Source organism: Felis catus, chromosome F2 (genome assembly GCF_018350175.1).
Source record: "Felis catus isolate Fca126 chromosome F2, F.catus_Fca126_mat1.0, whole genome shotgun sequence".
Lineage (NCBI taxonomy): Eukaryota > Metazoa > Chordata > Mammalia > Carnivora > Felidae > Felis > Felis catus.
This window is the reverse complement of record NC_058385.1, coordinates 80,500,527-80,518,922: the sequence shown is the minus strand read 5'-3', so window position 1 is coordinate 80,518,922 and position 18,396 is coordinate 80,500,527. Positions and strand designations below refer to the sequence as shown.

Genomic DNA, 18,396 nt, shown 5'->3' with positions numbered 1-18,396 from the left:
TAGAATGGTGATTTCTTTTCATATTTTTAAGCTTTTGTACAGTAGGATTTCTGGGGACATCACGTGTAGTGTAGACTAGAAGGGTGGTTAAGAATGGGTGCTGGACAGGTGTGCTTTGAATTTCAGATTCGGTGCTCGCTTCCTGCGTGTCCACCCAGTTACTCAAGCCCTAAATCTCTTTGTCTGTTAGGTAGAGATTATCGTAACTCTTTTATAAAAGTGATATACCGTGGCTCTTGGTATCTGGCCAGCCCTAGTAATAATCGCTTTTTAGGGAAGAATCAGCCCAAGGTTCAGCAAATACTGTTCCTAACAATGTAGCTGTTTCTGCTGTGGGAATTTAAAAGCTGATCTTAATCGTTCCCTCCTGAGTTTGTTCAGCGCGTCTAAGAAGCAGAAGCAGTTCACATTCGGCGTTTACTCTGCGTGTACGACAGGCAGTGGTTGTTGCTGTTGCTGATACTGGCTTTTCAGAAAGGAGTAACCTTGCCTCTTCTCTTCCCTTAACGTATTCGTGTTGTCAGTAGCTTACGACCTCTTGGATGGCAGACCCCGTACCACGCACTGGCACAGAGATGAAGGGGATGTGGTGACCTATGACCTATGACCTTTGAGCTGCTCCACAGTCTCGTAGTAGAATGTGTTTGGCTAGAAAATTATTTTGAGGCAAAAAGAAGCTTTTGTCTGCCCTGATCATTCTCATAATCGTGTTCACGTTCTTTATATGTCTTTGGTTTTCCAGAAAGTTACTTCTGACCTGTGTCCTTTCAGAACACAGGTTACAGCTTGCCAGAGTGCAGAAGCTGTCGCTAGACTGAACTTAGAGGAAGGGACACCTGTGTGAAGTGGTTGTCTAGTTTGTAAGTTAGAGACCTTCACAAACGATTTAAATTGTTAGGATGTTGCACATTAAGAAATAATGGACTTGGGCTTTATTTGGCAGCTAGCATCACCGACCATTCCTTTGCCAGGGGCTCAGCCTACATGCTTGCTTTAAACCAGATATCTCATAATTTGTCAATATGTCATGTTGAATGTTACTCAACTTTACTTTAGAATTTTCCTGTCGTGTTTGCTTTAAACCGCGTCCAGTGATAATAACAGTGATAATATCTGGTTAACTTGGGAAGCCAGAGCAGCATCAAGATTTTTTTTGGGGGGGGGAGAGCAAGTGGGGAAGGGGCAGTGGGGGTGGGGAGGAGAGAGAGAATCTTAAGAGAGAGAGAATCTGACACGGGGCTCTATCCCATGACCATGAGATCATGACCTAAGCCGAAATCAAGAGTCGGATGCTTAACCAACTGACCCCCCCCACCTCATCCCTAGCATCATGGTCCTAAGAGTGCTAATAAGCAGGTATTTGAATGCCTGGTCTCTCCCTTGTTTGCTGTGTGACCTTGGAAAATTTCTTAACTTTTTTTGGACTTTGTTTTCTCGTACGTAAAATGGGAAAAGAGTAGTAGCCCGTGAGGGCCGTGAGGATTAAGGAGCTGGTGCTTATGGGGTGCCTGGCTGGCTCAGTCGGTTGAGCATCAGATTTTAGTTCGGGTCATGATCTCACGGTTTGTGGGTTTGAGTCCCGTGTCGGGCTCTGTGCTGACAGCTTAGAGCCTGGAGCCTGCTTCAGATTCTGTGTCTCCCTCTCTGTCTCTGCCCCTCCACCACTCGCGCTGTCTCTCTCTCTCTCTGTCAAAAATAAACATTAAAAAAAAAATTTTTTTTTTTTAATTGAGCCACCCAGTTGTCCCTATCGGTTAAGCGTCTGACTTCGGCTCAAGTCAAGATCTCGTGGTTCATGGGTTCAGCCCTGCATCAGGCTCTGTGCTGACAGTTCAGAGCCTGGAGCCTGCTTCGGATTCTGTGTCTCCCTCTCTCTGCCCCTCCCTTGCTTGCACTCTGTCTCTCTCTCAAAAATAAATAAACATTAAAAAATAAAAAAAGCAGCTGGTGCTTGTGAAGCACTTGGGACAGAGCCGTGACCCCACCCCCTCCACAGACGCCGCCGTCCCTGTCGTCAGGGCGAGTGAGAGGTGGCCTCAGGGACTGTCCAGGTTGGACTGCACACTGAAATGAAAACACCGTAAGCAGGTGTCGATGGGAAGTCTGCTATGTGCTAAGGAAGCTCAGAGTCAGAGTGCGCTGCAGCTGGTGGGACATCTTAGTTTGCATGTTAGAAGGGAAGAGAGTTCAGACCAGCCCAAGCATCTCTGAGCAATCCGGGCGCCCCCCAGGCATCTCTGTAGAGGTATCTTAAATGTACCCACTCAGGCCAAAAAGGTAGAGAGTATCCATCTTAGAAATATCATCAAGGAACTGACAATATGTTTCATTGTATAATGAGCCAAGTTTAATTTTTCTGTGCCTGGGGCAAAAGAATTTAAGCATTTTAAGTATACTAGTTGGGGAAATATCTAGTTTTCTGCCCTATTGGAACAATGTCAAATTTTTATGCTTCTATTTTATCAGTTCCATAGTTAAAAAGCATAGATGCATATTCTCAACAAAGACCAAGTTGTGCAGGACGTAGGAGTGCTGGATGTGGCCCTGCCGTAAGGTCCCGCCCGCTGCTCAGGTAGCAGGCAGGCAGGAGGCCGGGTGCTGATGAAGGGCAGTGTGGCTGTTTGCTTGAATTCTCCTAAAATACAACAGGAAGCAAAAGGCAACTAGAAGGCACTCCAAGCCAGCGTATGTGTTCAGTTATTCATCATTAGGCCTTCGTGCATCAAGTACAGGTTTACTGCTTCTGCAGACGTGATTGGGTGTTTGGTCCAGTCTACGCTGTTACTTGTACGGGAGGACGTGGGAGGAATCGGGCCGTCCTGCCTTTGTACTTAGCAAGGAGAAGAAAGCCAGCTCCAGCTGACTTGCAAGACTTCCATGAATGACATTTTTAGGATTATAGTCCTAACAGCAAAGAGGCCCCCCCCCCAAAAAAAAAGAAAAAGGCAATAAAAAAAGGGCTTTAGTCTAAAAAGCGAATGTTACTTAACCTGCTGCAGCCACTGGGGCTTTCTTGACCCTCACTTTGCTGTATTTAATAGTGCCTAAATTATTTATCTGAGATGCATGTCCTCAGGCTGCAGAGCTAAAAGAGGCCGTCATCGTGCCCAGAATCTTGCTGTTTGGGTGGAGGAAGACTCTGACAGGTGAGATTTAACATCCGCTCTGCTGTGTTGAACAGGAAGCTACACCACGGGAGTCCTTCGAGGCAGGGTCGTGTCTCTCTTGTGCATCGCCATGTCACCCAGTGCTTGGTGTAGCGTGTGACATGTGTCGGTCACTCCGCAGATGCCCGTGTCCCATGAAGGAGTGCTGAGGGGGCGCAGGAGAGAGGCGTCTCACCTGGGGGCGGGGCACGGCTTGGGCCAGGGTGAGCCAGGGGAGGAGGATCGGGTAGAGGGGGGTGAAGGGGCCCGGTGGAGGTGTGAGAGAGGCCACAGGTGGTTCTGTAAATTGCAAATGGCTTAACTTTATAGGATTCATGCGAGATCAAGTGAGAGACTGGGCTTGATCAGTCAGGGACCGACAGGTCATATCAAGGAGTTGGGATTTTCCCTTCTTCAAAAGTAAGAATTCTAAAGTTCCAGAAACCAGGTGTGCTAATGTCCAGGCTGGCACTGTTTTCACATCACACGGCGCGTGTAATGTCAGAAAAGTACCCTCGGGTCTTGGGTTCCATTGGGGATAGCTGGACTGTTAAAGTTTTGTAAGCCTTGGATGAACTTTTCATCTTTTGGGAAGAATGCGGATATAGGATAAATGTTTGTTTTCTCGGGGGGCAGGGTGGAGTTGAAACTCTGAAGGTTGGCAAAGGCCGTATGTCTTTGATTTCTAGCTCTCTAGAAGGGTAGTGGGTATGCATGGTAAACGCTCAGTATGTGATAAGTGCTGTTGTGTGTACTCTTACAGCAGGCATCGTGTTGGGCTCTGAAAAGCAACAGCCAGATGAGAAGCGGTCCTCTCCGCAAGGTCTTTCCAGCCGAGGGAGGGGAGACAAGTCAGTCGGTGCTGGTGGTACCGTGGGTCAGCCCTGTCTGTGGCAGAGGTGTGCGCAGGGTGGTATGGTGCCTGTCTGTCTTCAGCTGCCCACATTCTTAAGCCTTTGATGCCCTGTTGCTTATTTCCCCCATACTTCCCAGTAGCTTCTTAGTAATGTTTCCACATGGTCCTATAGACCCAGATTTTGTTCACGTCTTATTTCTGGGAGACGCTGTCCTGGAGAGCTCGCTCTCTTCTCTTCTGAGCTGGTTGCTCCTTAGGCCTTTTCTTGTGTTGTCCCTGGTTCCTTTGTTCTCATCTTTAGGCTTTTCTCCAAACTTGGCTTTTATGTTTGTGGCAACTCTTGCTTTGTCCTTCTTCACTGACTTCCTCATTTGGGTAGAGTATGTCATCTAGGAGTCAACCACTTTATTTATTTATTTTTTAGTTTATTTATTTTGAGAGAGAGAGAGAGAGAGACAGCATGAGCAGGGGAGAAGTAGAAACAGAGGGAGAGAGAGAGAGAATCCCAAGCAGGCTCCGCACATCAGCCCAGAGCCTGATGTGGGGCTCGAACTCATGAAACCATGAGATCCTGACCCCAGCTGAAATCGAGAGTCAGACATTTAACTGACTGAGCCACCCAGGCACCCGTAGGTGTTAATCACTTTAAAAAGATGGTACATTCGGGGCGATGGGGTGGCTCGGTCGGTTAAGTGTCTGACTTCGGCTCAGGTCATGGTCTTGCGGTTCATGGGTTTGAGCCCCACGTTGGGCTGTGTGCCGACAGCTCGGAGCCTGGAGCTGCTTCGGATTCTGTGTCTCCCTCTCTCTCTGCTCTTCCCCCGCTTGCACTCTGTCTCTCTCTCTCCAAAATAAATGAACATTACAAAAAGTTACACGTAAAAAGATGGTGCAGTGTCCTTGGGCAAGGTGAAGACAGCCTTCAGCGTTCCCTCCTTTTGAGCAGCACTATACCAACCTGGACTTGCTTCCCCCTCTCCCTCACCATTCTGGCATCTCCCCTCATCGTCATCCTGGGGGCTCCCTTTCCCCTTCTTCATGGAAGCTCATGCCCTCCTCACTTTTTGCTGGAAGACTTTCCTCAGTGGTTTTCTGTCACAGGATGCTGACGAGATCGACTGTGTGGGACCTTGTGTGATTGAAACCTGACTGAGAGTCTGGCTGGGTGTAGAGTTCTGTAGTGGCGTTCATTTTTGCTCATAAATTCAAAGATTGCCCCGTTGCCTTGTTGTTTCCATGTGACTGCTTTTGAATTCAGAAGCTGTTCTCATTTATTCTTTGTATGTAATGTTTTTCCCCTCCCCTCTTTAGAAGCTTGTGGGAGTTTTAAAATTTGTCCAAGTGTTTTGAAATGTCGTGATGGTATACTTGGTGTGGGTCCGTTTTCATCTACTGTTCTGCATATTCAGCGAGTGCCTTCATTCTGGCAACGGGTGTTCGGTTCTGGGAAGACTTTTTGGCATTATTGGGCTGAGGTTTTCCTCCCTTTTGTTTTCTTATTTTGTCTTTCTGGACGTCTTATTATCCAGAAGTTGGCTCTTCTGGACAAAGGTCGTGGTTTTCTTAATACCTTTTTCTCATTATTTATATCCTTCCTTTGCTTCTCTCCTCTCTCTCTCTCTCTCTCTCTCTCTCTCTCTCTCTCTCTCTCTGCCTTTTTACTCTCTTTTTAGGGAGATGATTTCAGTTTGACTTAACCTTTTTTTAGTTTATTATTTCTGTTTTCAAAAAGATTCCTTAGATTTCCAAGGGCCCTTTTCCTGTTCTTTTAAAAGAGCATCCTATTTTTGTTTATCGATTGCAGTGTCGTCTTATCCCTAGATTGTTGATAGTTCGTGTAGTCTCGGTTTCTTTCAGGTTGTTTCCTTCCCTCTCCTGTCTGACAAGGGACAAAGGTGGGGCCCTTTGACTTCAGGATATTGCTGAAGTGGGCCATTTGTTAGGGGTCCCCAGTGGTAGTATCTTCAGATCTATCTTCTCGGGCTGATCAGATTCCACAGAAATCTTCTCCAGTGTCTTTCTTGCGGAATTCTGACTTGGGAATCTGGGAGCCAAGCGTGAGCCTGCGTGTGCGTGCTGTGGTAGGGCAGCCGGAGAATTCACCATTGACTGTGCGCGTGCGCCGCGATTAACTCCACCTCTGTTTAGTGCAGCTGCGCAGGGTGACTTCGGTCCACGGACGCTCTGCTTTTTCCAGGGAATGACCCCCGTCTATTGTCGGAGGGAGAGCCACGTGGTGCCTGGCGTCGAGATTGCAGCTTCAGCGGCCTTCCCCGAGTCCTCTGCGTTTGGGGCCGTGCCTTCTTCCTTCCCCCTGCTCTGCCCGCGCTGGTGCTGCTAGGCCCGAGTTCTAGGCCCCTGCTGTGTAGAGGGACTCGGTTCTCCCTGTGTCCGCTGCTGAAGGAGGATCTGGCTCCCTCGGGCCTGCTGGCGCATTTACTACACTTCTCGTCTTTTATAGTTTCTGTTTCTTCCAGGTTTCTTCTTTATTCTGTTTTTTGGGTCTCGGTCTTCCATGTTAGAAGATTTGCTCAGAGCCTCCAATAGTTTGGCCTTTTTCTCCTTTTAGTTCTCCCCGTGCTGTGGAAAACATTTTTAAAAGTACGTTTTTAGTACGATTTTAGTAGGAGGAGGGGGTGAAATGGACGTGTATACTGTCGTTATACCCTGCACTCACCAGCTAACTGTACACGCTGTTAATTTATGGTTTCGACATGTATTAGCAATTTTCAGCTGCTTCACATATGTTTCCTTAACTAGAAGGTAGGTTTGGAGACAGGGACCTGGTGCCGTTTTTACCCCTCGTGCCAGGTCTCGCCCGGTGCGGGCTGGGGGGGCTAGAGGGTGGTGTGGGGAACTGGCTGGGCTGGTGAGCTCAGCAGAGCTTTGGAAAAGTGAAAGAAGGGCGGTTTTCTATATGTGTGTTGTCTCTCCTTGTCAGGTTCTCTGACGACTATGGAAAGAGGAAGGAGAAACTAGGAGATTCTCTTTAAATTGCTGATTGACTTCTTCACAGAGTTACCGTGGCCTTCAGAACTGTGAGTATAACTCTCTTGCTTGGGTCTTGGTTTTTTGTCCTGACTTTTCTTTCACCTGTCTCAGGGTTTCTTTGGCATACACTAGAAACAAATAAAAGCTGGTTGATTTTGCAGAGTGTGTGACGTGAGGGAAGAAGTAGAAGTTGTTCTGTGCTGTTCTGTGCGGAGAGAGGCAGGCAGGGCCGCGGTGCTGTCAGCGGTGGCAGTAACGACAGTAGCGACGGCCGAGACACTCTGAGCTCCACCTACTGAGCGGGTCTCCCCACAGCCCCGAGAGTGAGGCCACCTGCGCCCCTGTTTCACATTTGCCTAACCGGAACAGGTCAGAGGTTACTTTAGTAAACCAGCAAGGCCGGGATTCGAACTCGGCCTGACTTCGGAGCACTTGCTGTTTAGTCGCGTCTTATTCTCGTGGGCTCTGGGTTCCTGCCGACTCTTGGCTAACCACCGAGACCCATCTTTCTCGTCTCTGCTCACTCTTCCTGACTGCGTGCACCTTGCTCTCGCCGACAAAGGGACCTCTCTCCTGGGGTTGTGGCAGACACGCTGTAAGAAATGTGTAATGTGCTCCGCAGTCACACGTGTCAGCGATTCATATTTATTTGGTGGTGTTTCCCCCGCAGAAGTGAGAGGAAAACAGCTCCAGAAATTGGGCTGTTTGTCATTTGTAGCCTTGGTGCTTGTTGCGCGCTCTCTCCGTAGTTGGGAAGTTGTAGGGTTGAGATTCTGTCCCCGTTTGTCTTATGTTCTGGTGGGTCCAGTGGTTGAGCGAGGACAGACAGGTGGTAAAGAGTCGTAAATCTCTCATGAGCATTTTATTTTACTGACATGTTGCTTTGGTAAAAGCCTCCTGAACGCAGACTTCATGGATTCAGAATCCATGATGATTTATAACTCTGTTGAACTTGACTTTGGGCAGTATCTTTGTCTTCGATGTTTAAGGGCCGGGCCCTGGATTATTTTTCCATTTCCTTCTGGGGGTCAGTTCGCTTTCCTTCTTTGTTCCCGTTTCTCCTCCAGACTCACTTTTGTCTCTGTGAGGATTAGGTGTTTCGGGAGGGAAATGAGGTCATGCAGTTTCAGTTTCCAAGTAAGGCCTTCCTACCCTTTTTTCTTGGCTGCGAGAGGTGCTTGCTCTGTGTGCCGGTGCCCTTAGGGGACAGTGTGGGGAGGGCCACGCCCGGCTACTTACATCTGCCGTTGGCCCCCGAGCCCCCTCCATAGTCTGTGTTTCTTCCTATGACAGTGCATTATATTTATTTGGGTGCGAGTCTGTGTTTCTGAGTCTTTAAGGGCAAAGATTTTGTTATTTCATCTGGCATCTTTTCTGCTTAACCCACACACGGTTTTCACTAAATGCTGGATGAAGGAATATTTAATGCTCGCCACATAATAAGTTCTCTTTTCCTACTAGATTTAAATAAGAGAGAGAATATCAGGTTCATTAGCTGTTAAAAATACTTCGTTGTGGTAGAGCACGGGACCATTTCATGGGGAGGCACTATTTTGGACAAACGACACGAAACTTTGCTCCTTAAAGTGGTGTGCAGTGACGGGGGATGGGGAGGCAACGAACCAAGAGCCAGTTCATGGCTCACTGGACCTTGGGCCTCAGGACGTAATCTGCTGCTTCTGGCTTGGTGCTCTCCTCCCCCTGTTTGAAAATATGTAAATCCAGGAAAATTACCTTCTAACCAGTCTTCCTGTAGTTGTTTCCCCCAATTCTGGACAAATGGTGAGGCCGCACGAGTAAGCCTGGCTTTGCACAGCGTAAACTTCACGATGTGCTGAGATGCGGGTCCCTTGATTTACCTGAGTGCCGTGGTCCCCTGGAGCCCCCGTAGGATGGATCGGGTTCTCTTCGGTTCTTGCTTCGTTGTCGGGTGTTGTGTTAGGAGGCACAAACTTGGGTTGGAGGTGTTTTCCAATCGGAATTCTAGGAAAGCAAGGACAAGTTTTCAGAGGAGTGGAATTGCTGGTGTGTGTATGGACGTTATGTTCAGGGTTAATGGGGTGTAGGGAGGCGGTAGATGGAAAGGAAGGCTGCCCAGAGAGCACAGACCCATTCTGCAAACCCCCATTCTGTGAATAAAGACAGCGCTTGTAGCATCAGGACAGCTGAGAACAATTGACATAGATTGAACCCTGAGGTTCTGTGGCCGTTTATCCAACAGAGAGTCCGTAGCATCAGGCAGTGCTGGTGGTGGGCTGTGGAGGGCAGCTGTCAGTCGTTGTTCAGCGTGGAGATGCGACCGAGGTTTGAAAAGCCGGCGTGTTGGGAGTAGACACGGGGAGGCGGGGTGGGGGGCCGAGCCGAGGAGAGCCGGAGGCTGTGGAGGGAACCGGGTGCGGAGGCTTGGACCGGGGCAGGGAGACTGGGGGTGGTGAGAAGCAGTCGGGCCCCGGGTGGATCTTGAAGGTAGAACCGGCAGGATCTGCCGACAGATTGGATGAGGGGTGTGAGGAGCGAGGGAGGAGTTGAGTCGGCTCCAAGGCTCTGGGCCGCCACGGGCGGAACTCGGTTTAGAGGGGCAGAGGCGGACTGGCTCGTGGGCACTCTGGGTTTGCGGCCCGCAGGGATCCCGGGAGGGCTGTCACGGGGGCAGTTGTGAGTAGGCATCCGAGCTGGGAGTGGCAGTGAAAAGGCAGTGGCGCTCTGGTCACGGAGCGGGTGAGCACAGGGAGGAGGCGGCAGGAGGGCTGAGCCCAGGACCAGGGGGAGCCGTGGTGGGCTCCGAGCGGGTGTCCGGAAAACCGGAAGCGCTGGCGCCGTGGGAAGAGGGGAAGAGAACGTTCCGGGACAGGATGTGATCAGCTCTGTGAAGTGTCAGGAAAGGTCCAGATGAGGGTTGGGGTTTGACCTTTGGGTTTGGTGACTAGGGGTCTCTCCGGCGGCACCCAGAGCGGTTAGGGGGAGTGGTGAGACGGAATGCCTGCCAGGATAGTGGTTTGAAGCTGGAGAGAGTAGCGAGACGGATTGCGTGCGGGTGACTGAGGTCCAGGGTGCACGGTCACCCTCACGCTTACCCAGCCGTCTGGGTGCTGAGCAGCCCAGCCCGGCCACGTCCTCGAGGGACGTGGTGGTGTTCTCAGGTCAAGTGCAGAGCTGACAGCAGCTTTCTCCACGCTAGTGGCCGGTGGGCGTGGCGCCAGGTGTCAGGCCACGTGCCCCGCCCTCGCCGCCCTGCCTCTTGGGGGCGTGGGGACCGGCACTCGAAGTGTCCCAAGAGACTGTTCAAGGGGGAACAGAGTAGTGGTCTAAAAGTTCTAGGAAAACAAAACACTTGTCCTGCCTGAAATGCTTCTATTAGAGATTGTTTCCTTTTCTTAACTAGAAATTCCGCTTTGTCCAGGGGTGGCACGTGCATGTGTCCAGAGCAGTGTTGAAGGTGAACGCAGACCCCAGGGCCCTGCCCCGCCCTCCACGTCCGCCTCCCACAGGTGCGTGTAATCGTGTAATCGTGCCTCGCTGCTGCTTCGGGTGTTTACACCCCCGATCCTCAGCCACGTGTGTGTGTGGGGTCAGGCGCCATCGTGCGTTGGCTTTAGAAAAAGTTACATTTTGGACTCCTTTCTTCCTTCCCCCCAGAGTTCTGTCACAATGTTTGTTTAGATCCACATTTTGGTTAATTGTTTTGACTTTGTTAATGTTGCTCACTATTGAGCCAGTTAATGTAACGTGATTCCATTTCCTTTTTGTTCGGCTTTGGTTTTCCGTTTTTTTGAACTTAGAGTTGCCACTTTTTTTTTTTCCTGTTTGCTTGACATTCTTAAGAGTTCTCACTCTGACAGCTTTATAAGGAAGCCAGACCTCTTAATAACATTTTCCATGTACTCAAGCATATTACTTCTGTCTTCACCCCCAGGGACATCTGCTTCCTTCTGTGTGGGACAGGTCACTCTCTTGGCCTGCTAGAAATGGTACCAGGGTTGAGGACACAGGGCAGATCTGGCAGGAATGGATGCGACCAGGTAGAAAAGGGTGATTCGGGGGCGCCTGGGTGGCTCAGTTGGTTCAGCGTCCAACTCTTTTTTTTTTTTTTTTAACATTTATTTATTTTTGAGAGACAGAGATGGAGTACAGGTGGGGAGGGGCAGAGAGAGAGGGGGACACAGAATCTGATGCAGGCTCCAGGCTCCGAGCTGTCAGCACACAGCCCGACACAGGGCTCAGATCCACAAACCGTGAGATCGTGACCTGAGCCGAAGTCAGACGCTCAACCAACTGAGTCGCCCAGGTGCCCTAAGCTCTGATGCTTGATCTCAGCTCAGGTCATGATCTCACAGTTCGTGGGTTCAAGCCCTGCTGTCAGCTCAGAGCCTGTTCGGAATTGTCTGTCTGTCTGTCTGTCTGTCTCTCTCTCTCTCTCTCTCTCTCTCTCTCTCTCCCTCTCTCTCTCTCCCTCTCTCTCTCTCCCTCTCTCTCTCTTTCCCTCTCTCTCTCTCCCTCTCTCTCTCTCCCTCTCTCTCTCTCCCTCTCTCTCCCTCTCTCTCCCTCTCTCTCTCTCTCTCCCTCTCTCTCTCTCTCTCCCTCTCTCTCTCTCTCTCTCTCCCTCTCTCTCCCTCTCTCTCTCTCTCTCCCTCTCTCTCCCTCTCTCTCTCTCTCCCTCTCCCTCTCTCTCCCCCTCTCTCCCCCTCTCTCTGCCTCTACCACACTTGTGCTTTCTCTCCTTCTCTCAAAATAAATAAATAAACTTAAAAAAATTAAAAAAAAATAAGAAAATGCTAATTGGGAAGACACTGATGGGAAGCCGGGAGGGAGGGCACCATGTCTTCCTGAGGGAGCAGGGGTGAGAAGGGTTGGCAGTAGTTGGGGAAGGACATTCTTGGTGGAGAGAGTGGGAATAAGCAGAGCTGGATGAGATTTGTTAACTTAAAAAGCCTGTGTTGTGGCGCCTTGCTAGGTCAGATGTAGTAGTTATAGACTCTTCCTCGAAGAATTTTAAAGAGGTTTTCTTGGGAAATGGGACATTCAGATTGTTCAGCATCTGTCATGAATGTTTCATTTCTTATTTTTTTTTTTAAAGATTATATTTTTTGAGTAATTTCTACACCCAGTGTGGGGCTCAAACTCACAACCCCAAGATCAAGAGCCATGTGCTCCACCGATCAAGCCAGCCAGGTGCTCCTGTCATAAATTTTCTTTTTTATTTAAAAAAAGGTTTTTTTAATTAAAATTTTTTTAACATTTATTTTTTGAGAGACAGAGCATGAGCAGGGGAGGGGCAGAGAGAGAGGGAGACACAGAATCTGAGGCAGGCTCCAGGCACCGAGCTGTCAGCACAGAGCCTGACGCGGGGCTCAGAACCACAAACCATGAGATCATGACCCGAGCTGAAGTTGGACGCTTAACCGACTGAGCCACCCAGGTGCCCCTAAAAAAAAAAAAAATTTTTTTTTAACATTTATTTATTTTTGAGAGAGAGAGTGTGAGCAGGGGAAGGGCAGAGGGAGAGGGAGTCACAGAATCTGAAGTAGGCGGTAGGCTCTGAGCTGTCAGCACAGAGCCCGATCAGGGACTCGAACTCAAGGACTGTGAGATCATGACCTGAGCCGAAGTCATATGCTTAACCGACAGAGCCACCCATGCGCCCCTCCTGTCATAAATTTTTAAGGTCTTAAAACCTGTAGGATATAGCAGGACACTTGAATCCAAGAGATAGTCTCTTTTTTTTTTAGCGTTTATTTATTTTTGAGAGAGAGAGCATGCAAGCTGGCGAGGGGCTGAGAGAGAGGGAGACAGGATGTGAAGCAGCCTCCAGGCTCCGAGCTGTCAGCACAGAGCCTGATGTGGGGCTCAGACCCACAAACCATGAGATCATGACCTGAGCCAAAGTTGGATGCTTAACCAACTGAGCCACCCAAGGGCCCCTAAGAGATAATCTTAAACTGTTGATTTCATGAAATGGTTCATGGAAAATTGTTTATTGAGTATCTGTCACAAAGGCAGCCAGCCACTGGTCATGCAGGACTGAATACTATGCGAGCAGGATGAGTGACCACAGGACATTGAAGGGGTGGCTGCTGTGTGTCTAGCTGGACTGGTGGGAGGGTTGGGAGGTATCCTTGAGATGTGCAAGCACAGCCCTCACTGTTTGGCGTAGTTCTGGAAGCCTGTGGGGAAATAAGCCATCGGCAGTGAGATAGTGCAGAACCAAGAGTGATTGGATTGGCTTCGTTTGAAAAGAAGCGTCGCTCAGTTTGAAATGCTGAGGCAGAATTGTAAGGAATAAAGTCCACAAATATCTTTCATGACTGTCCTCTCCAGGGCACCTTTTATGTAATTGTGCTACCACACCTTTTCTGTCGATTCCTGGCCGGCTCATGGATGGTCAGGACCCTGCATGTGCAGTGGGTCTGCCGTGTCTCAAGTTCAACCTTTTACCCAGAGCTTTGTGAAGTGCATCCTTTATCTTGCCAGTCTAGGTACGTTTCTGATTCAGGAATTATACGTCATAATCGTGATATTTACCATTTATGTGTCAGTTATTGTGTGTTTGAATCGTAGTTTTTTTTTAAATTTTTTTAACATTTATTTATTTTTAAGAGATAGCATGAGCAGGGGAGGGGCAGAAAGAGAGGGAGACACAGAATCCGAAGCAGGCTCCAGGCTCCAAGCTATCAGCACAGAGCCTGATGTGGGGCTCGAACTCACAAACCGTGAGATCATGACCTGAGCTGAAGTCGGATGCTTTAACCGGCTGGGCCACCAGGTGCCCCATGAATCCTATTTAGTTTTTTGTAGTAACTTGGCAAGGTAGTGATTTCTGTCCCGGTGTCCGAGAGCAGAGGCTGGAGCTAGCTTCTGAGGAGTCCGCCCCAGGCTCCACACGGTGGCGGCAGGCTCTCACGTTCCCTTACAGTCCTGTGTGCAGGCCCTGGATGTAAGAGTGGGGAGTGCTGCCCCCTACTGAATGGCCCGCAGACCGCCCTCAGGATCGACTTCCTTTTTGTCATGCGTCAACCACATATCCATGTGGGAATGCATTGGCGTTGTCTCTGCAAACCATGGCACGTGGTCCTCATTCGTTGGTGTTCCTGGCTCACACTGAGGAAACAATGTGCTTTCATCACACACTTGTGAAAATAGGGAAACAGGCAACTTTTCCAGGGATTTGTACGTTCTGAGTAAGGGACAGAAGGGATGTCTTTTTCTTTCTACCTGCCTTAGCATATCATAGACAATTTGGAGGGGCACAGGTAGGGTGTTGGGAGTGGGGATGGCAAGGAAGCAGTTTAGATTCTTGTCTACTAATAAATTCTAAGTGACCTAACAAAATAGACAAACTTTCCTGCATTTCTTCTTTGATAAACTATTAAAAAGGTAGGTGTTTTAGCAAAAAATTCACTTGAAAAAATGGCCAAAAGATTTGAGTAGACATTTCGTCCCTTTTCTGTAGGTCACAATAAGCACAGAAGATGCTCACCATCGTTAGTCATCAGGGACGTGCACATGACAGCCACAGCGAGGTAGCATTGCAGTCCTACTAGAATGCCTCACATTTGCACGAAACAAGACAATAAAAGGTGACAGTGCCGGTTGCAAGGATGTGGAATAGCTACAGCTGTATCATGCTTTGCTGGTGGGAGTGCAGAGGGTTGTAACTATAACGCTTTGGAAAAGAGCTTGGCAGTTTCTTATAAAATTGAACATACGCTTCTCATACAACCCAGGAATTCTACCCCGAGGTCTTTACCCAAGAGAAATAAAAATTGGTGTCTACGCAAAGGTCTGTATATGAACGTGTGTAGCGGCTTTATTCATACTTGCTTAAAATGGAAAACAGCTCAGATGTCCATCAAGTGGTAAATGGTTGTGGTTCACCTGCACAGTGGAATCCTGGTCAGCAACAGAAAGGTGCTAACTACTGACATCTTCAAGACAAAGGGTGAGAATCTGCAAAGCATCTATGACGTAAAGGCACAGAGCTCTGTGCAACCGTGATTCCACCCTGATAACGTTTGGGTAAAGCCAAAACCATGAGATCACATCAGATCACTGGTTGCTTTGGGCTGAGACAAGGGGAAGAGAGGATTGAGCACAAAAGGGCATGAGGGCACTTGGTAGGTGATGGAAATAGGCCATAGCTTCCCTTCCGGGGGCGGTTATACCCCGGATGTGTTAGTCAGAACCCATCTAACTGAATGTTTTACTGCATGTACATTTTTCCTCAGTAAGCCAAGCTTAAAAAAAAAATAGGTGACTTATGTACATACACACGTAGATCATACACACACACACACACACACAGGCGTACTCACTTATACACACACTTGAGTTCACTTTTTCTTTCCAGTGGATTAAATTTTATTTTTCTGGATTAGGTATCCTAGAAGTTTAAGTAAAATAGATTTTAGCACAGACACTGTTTCTGAAAACGTATAATCTTGGAGTCTTTGATTTTTTATATTTTTTCATGACCTAAAGGCTTTATAACGTGGTTTTTGTGTAAGACGATTATATGTTATAGATATAAATAAAAACAGAAGAGACTTTTTAAAGTTTAATTATTTTAGGATTCCTTCCATAGTGTTCAAGCTCTTGTAGCTTTGGAGAAAAATAGTTTTACCAGCTTTAAAAATTAATAAAAGATGTTTTCTCTGATTCACGACAAACTTAATTATATGGTCTTCAGCTCTGTCTTTAGTCAGCTCTAATTGTAGGGTACAATTATATTTTAAACTGCTAGAAATAAGAATGTACACAGAAGATAATTCAAGGTGGCTTCACTAAACTTAAGGCTTCCTTGTGATTGTAAGTCAAGTCTCTTCAAAGTTTGCAAGAGGATTGCTCATTATTCCTTACTATGTGGTGCTTTTTGATGTCCTGCAGAGCAGTTATTTAGCATTTTTTCCTAATAAACCCTTTTTAGGAAAGCCACAACAGTGGGCAGGGAGGGGGATTAAAGTGGAAAACTGTGTGTATGTTTAATTGTCATTTAAAAATCAAAATTTGTTTGACTTCAGAGCATAAGAAGGCCATTAATTCAAATGATGAGGTCTTCGTGTGATTTTATGATCAGAGGGTGGGTATTAGAGTGTGTGGTAATAAACAGAATCAGTGGCATAGTAAGGTGCATTTTAATAGGACCTTCCTGAGCTGCTTTTTTGTTTCTTTATTGCGTGTGCTGCTCTGTGTTCTTGAGGCTCACTGTGCCGTCTCTGGTGATGCAAGTGTGCCCGGTGACATCGGTGTGCCCAGACGTGTCCGTTGCAGCCTCTGCATGGTGCCCTTTAGACGGTGATTGCACAGCAAATACGTAGCCTCCTTGACAGTTGCATTTGGGAACAGGGGAGAGAGAATTGTTCTCCCTCACGTGTTTTATTGTCTGACTCCGTCCCCGGGTTTTGCTGCGGGAATCTCTGCGCTAACAACCCTTGTTTTGAAGGGTTGGACCTGTGCTGGGACACTTCTTACGGCTGGTGACATTTCCAGCTGCTGCCAGCCAGGTGGCAGCCCTGGTGCAGGTGTCATGGTGTAGCCGCAGGGACGTGGGATGGCACTGCGTGCCGTGTCGGTTCCAGCGTGAACGGTCTGCCGCCGCCATACCACGCACGGTGTCCGTGCCAGACAGAATGCCTCCTGGTAGGTTACAGCGTGACTCACTGGTCATGTGAAAAGTGGTACGTGCAGAATAGAACCAAAATAGGTGTGGAGCGTGAAGGTTTAAGAATACTCAGCCACGCTTGTTTTCTTGTGTGTTCCGAAAGGGCACTTAATCCAAAAGAGTCTTGTAAGCGAAATGTACTGAAAGACGTGAAAGTCCGTTTCAGCTTCTCTAGATGACTTGGGAGCCTCAGTGTGAGCGCCTGTCATTCCCCGTGTGCAGTGGCACCCCTTCCGCCTTCTTGCTCAGCATGGGGCTGTGTGGGTAGCTGCCTTTGGAGGCCCTCCCACCACCACCTTTTCTGTTTTGCTGTTCCTTGGTTTTTTGTTCACTTAAACCTTGTTTTCTTTTAGGGAGAAGTTGTGAGAAGTGGCGTAGCCCGCTTTCAAATACCCTTCACCTAGATCCACCAGTGCCCCCCTCCCTCCTTCCTCCTCTCTGTCTCTGGATAGGTACAGACGCACAGGGGTGAGCGCACACACACACACACACACACACACATTTATTTTTTACTGAACCCTTTGAGAGTAAGTTGCAGACATAATGCCCTTTCACCCTTACATACTTGAGTATTTACTAAGAACAAGGACTTTTTACATAACCACAATATAATCAGTATAACATTTAATGTTGCCATTTTATCTCCTATACAATCCCTGTTCACGGTTTTCCAGTTGCTCTGTTGTTTCTAGCAGTTTTCACCCCGACACAGGATCCAGTCTAGAATTACAGGTATGATTTATTTATTTAAAAACTTTTTTAAGTTTATTTATTTTGAGAGAGAGAATGTGCAGGAAGGGCAGAGAGAGTGAGAGAGAGACAGAGAATCCCAAGCAGGCTCTGCACCATCAATGCAGAGCCTGATGCAGGGCTGAATCTCACAAATTGTGAGATCACGACTTGGGGGGAAATCAAGAATTGGATGCTTAACCGAGCAAGCCACCCAGGCGTCCATGTGTCTTAGTTACTGATGTCTTTGTAGTCCTTTTAGTCTGGATATGGTGCTCAGCCATTGTCTTTCATGACATTGACAGTTTTAAAGAACGTAAACTAATTGTTTCGTAGGGTTCCTTTTGAGTTCCTTTGATGTCTTCTCATATTAAATTCAGATTATGCATTTTGGGGGTCAGACCATTGTGGAAAGTGATGTTGTCCCTTTCTCAGGGCCATATCCTCTCTCATAGCCATTGTGTCCATCTCAGAATGGCACATGGTGCCAGTTCGTTCTGTTATTGGTGACATTAACGCCCAGGAATTTGTTAGGCCTGATGAGTCTTGGACGCTGCTCCTGACCTGCTGAGTCAGAAACTTAGGGTGTGAGGCTGTGTTTTCAACAAACCCTGAAAATGATTTTGATGTATTCTGAAACTTGAGAATTACCGATCTTAGGCAATCGAGTTAGGATTGCATCTGCCTACTGTCTCTACTCTAAAATGAGCATTTATCCTTTGTGGTTAATGAGTAATCTGTAGGGAAATATTTGAGGCTGTGTGACCTTTCGAACTTTCAAACCGATAGTTCGGTCACCCACTGGTGGTTCTTGCTTGAAACAGTTCTTGCGAGCTGGTTGTGCAGCCGTGGTTCTCTCACGCCGCTGCCGCTTCTTGTTTATCAGCTGGTGTCCAGCTGCCAGGACGAGTTTCCTCTCCTCTGTTCGCTCACTCACTCATGTCATCCGTCAGAACTTCACGGATGCTCGTTTGACTCAGTGGCTTATAATCCTTGACTCGTTATTCATTTCGATGCTA

General features: G+C 48.0%; 1 protein-coding gene across 26 annotated transcripts in view; it reads left to right on the top strand.

Moving 5' to 3' along the window:
- Positions 1–18,396, top strand: part of PTK2 (protein tyrosine kinase 2) — a 258,384-nt gene that overhangs the window by 20,269 nt on the left and 219,719 nt on the right. For 15 of the 26 annotated variants that reach the window (XM_023248624.2, XM_023248632.2, XM_023248630.2 and 12 more), the window contains 2 exons: positions 6,944–7,040; positions 10,394–10,481. The gene's annotated coding sequence lies outside the window, so the exon portion shown is untranslated. Of the gene's footprint in view, positions 1–6,943; positions 7,041–10,375; positions 10,482–14,440; positions 14,568–18,396 lie in introns of all 26 variants that reach the window. The other 11 variants (XM_045049564.1, XM_045049561.1, XM_023248631.2 and 8 more) reach the window with 3 other exon arrangements.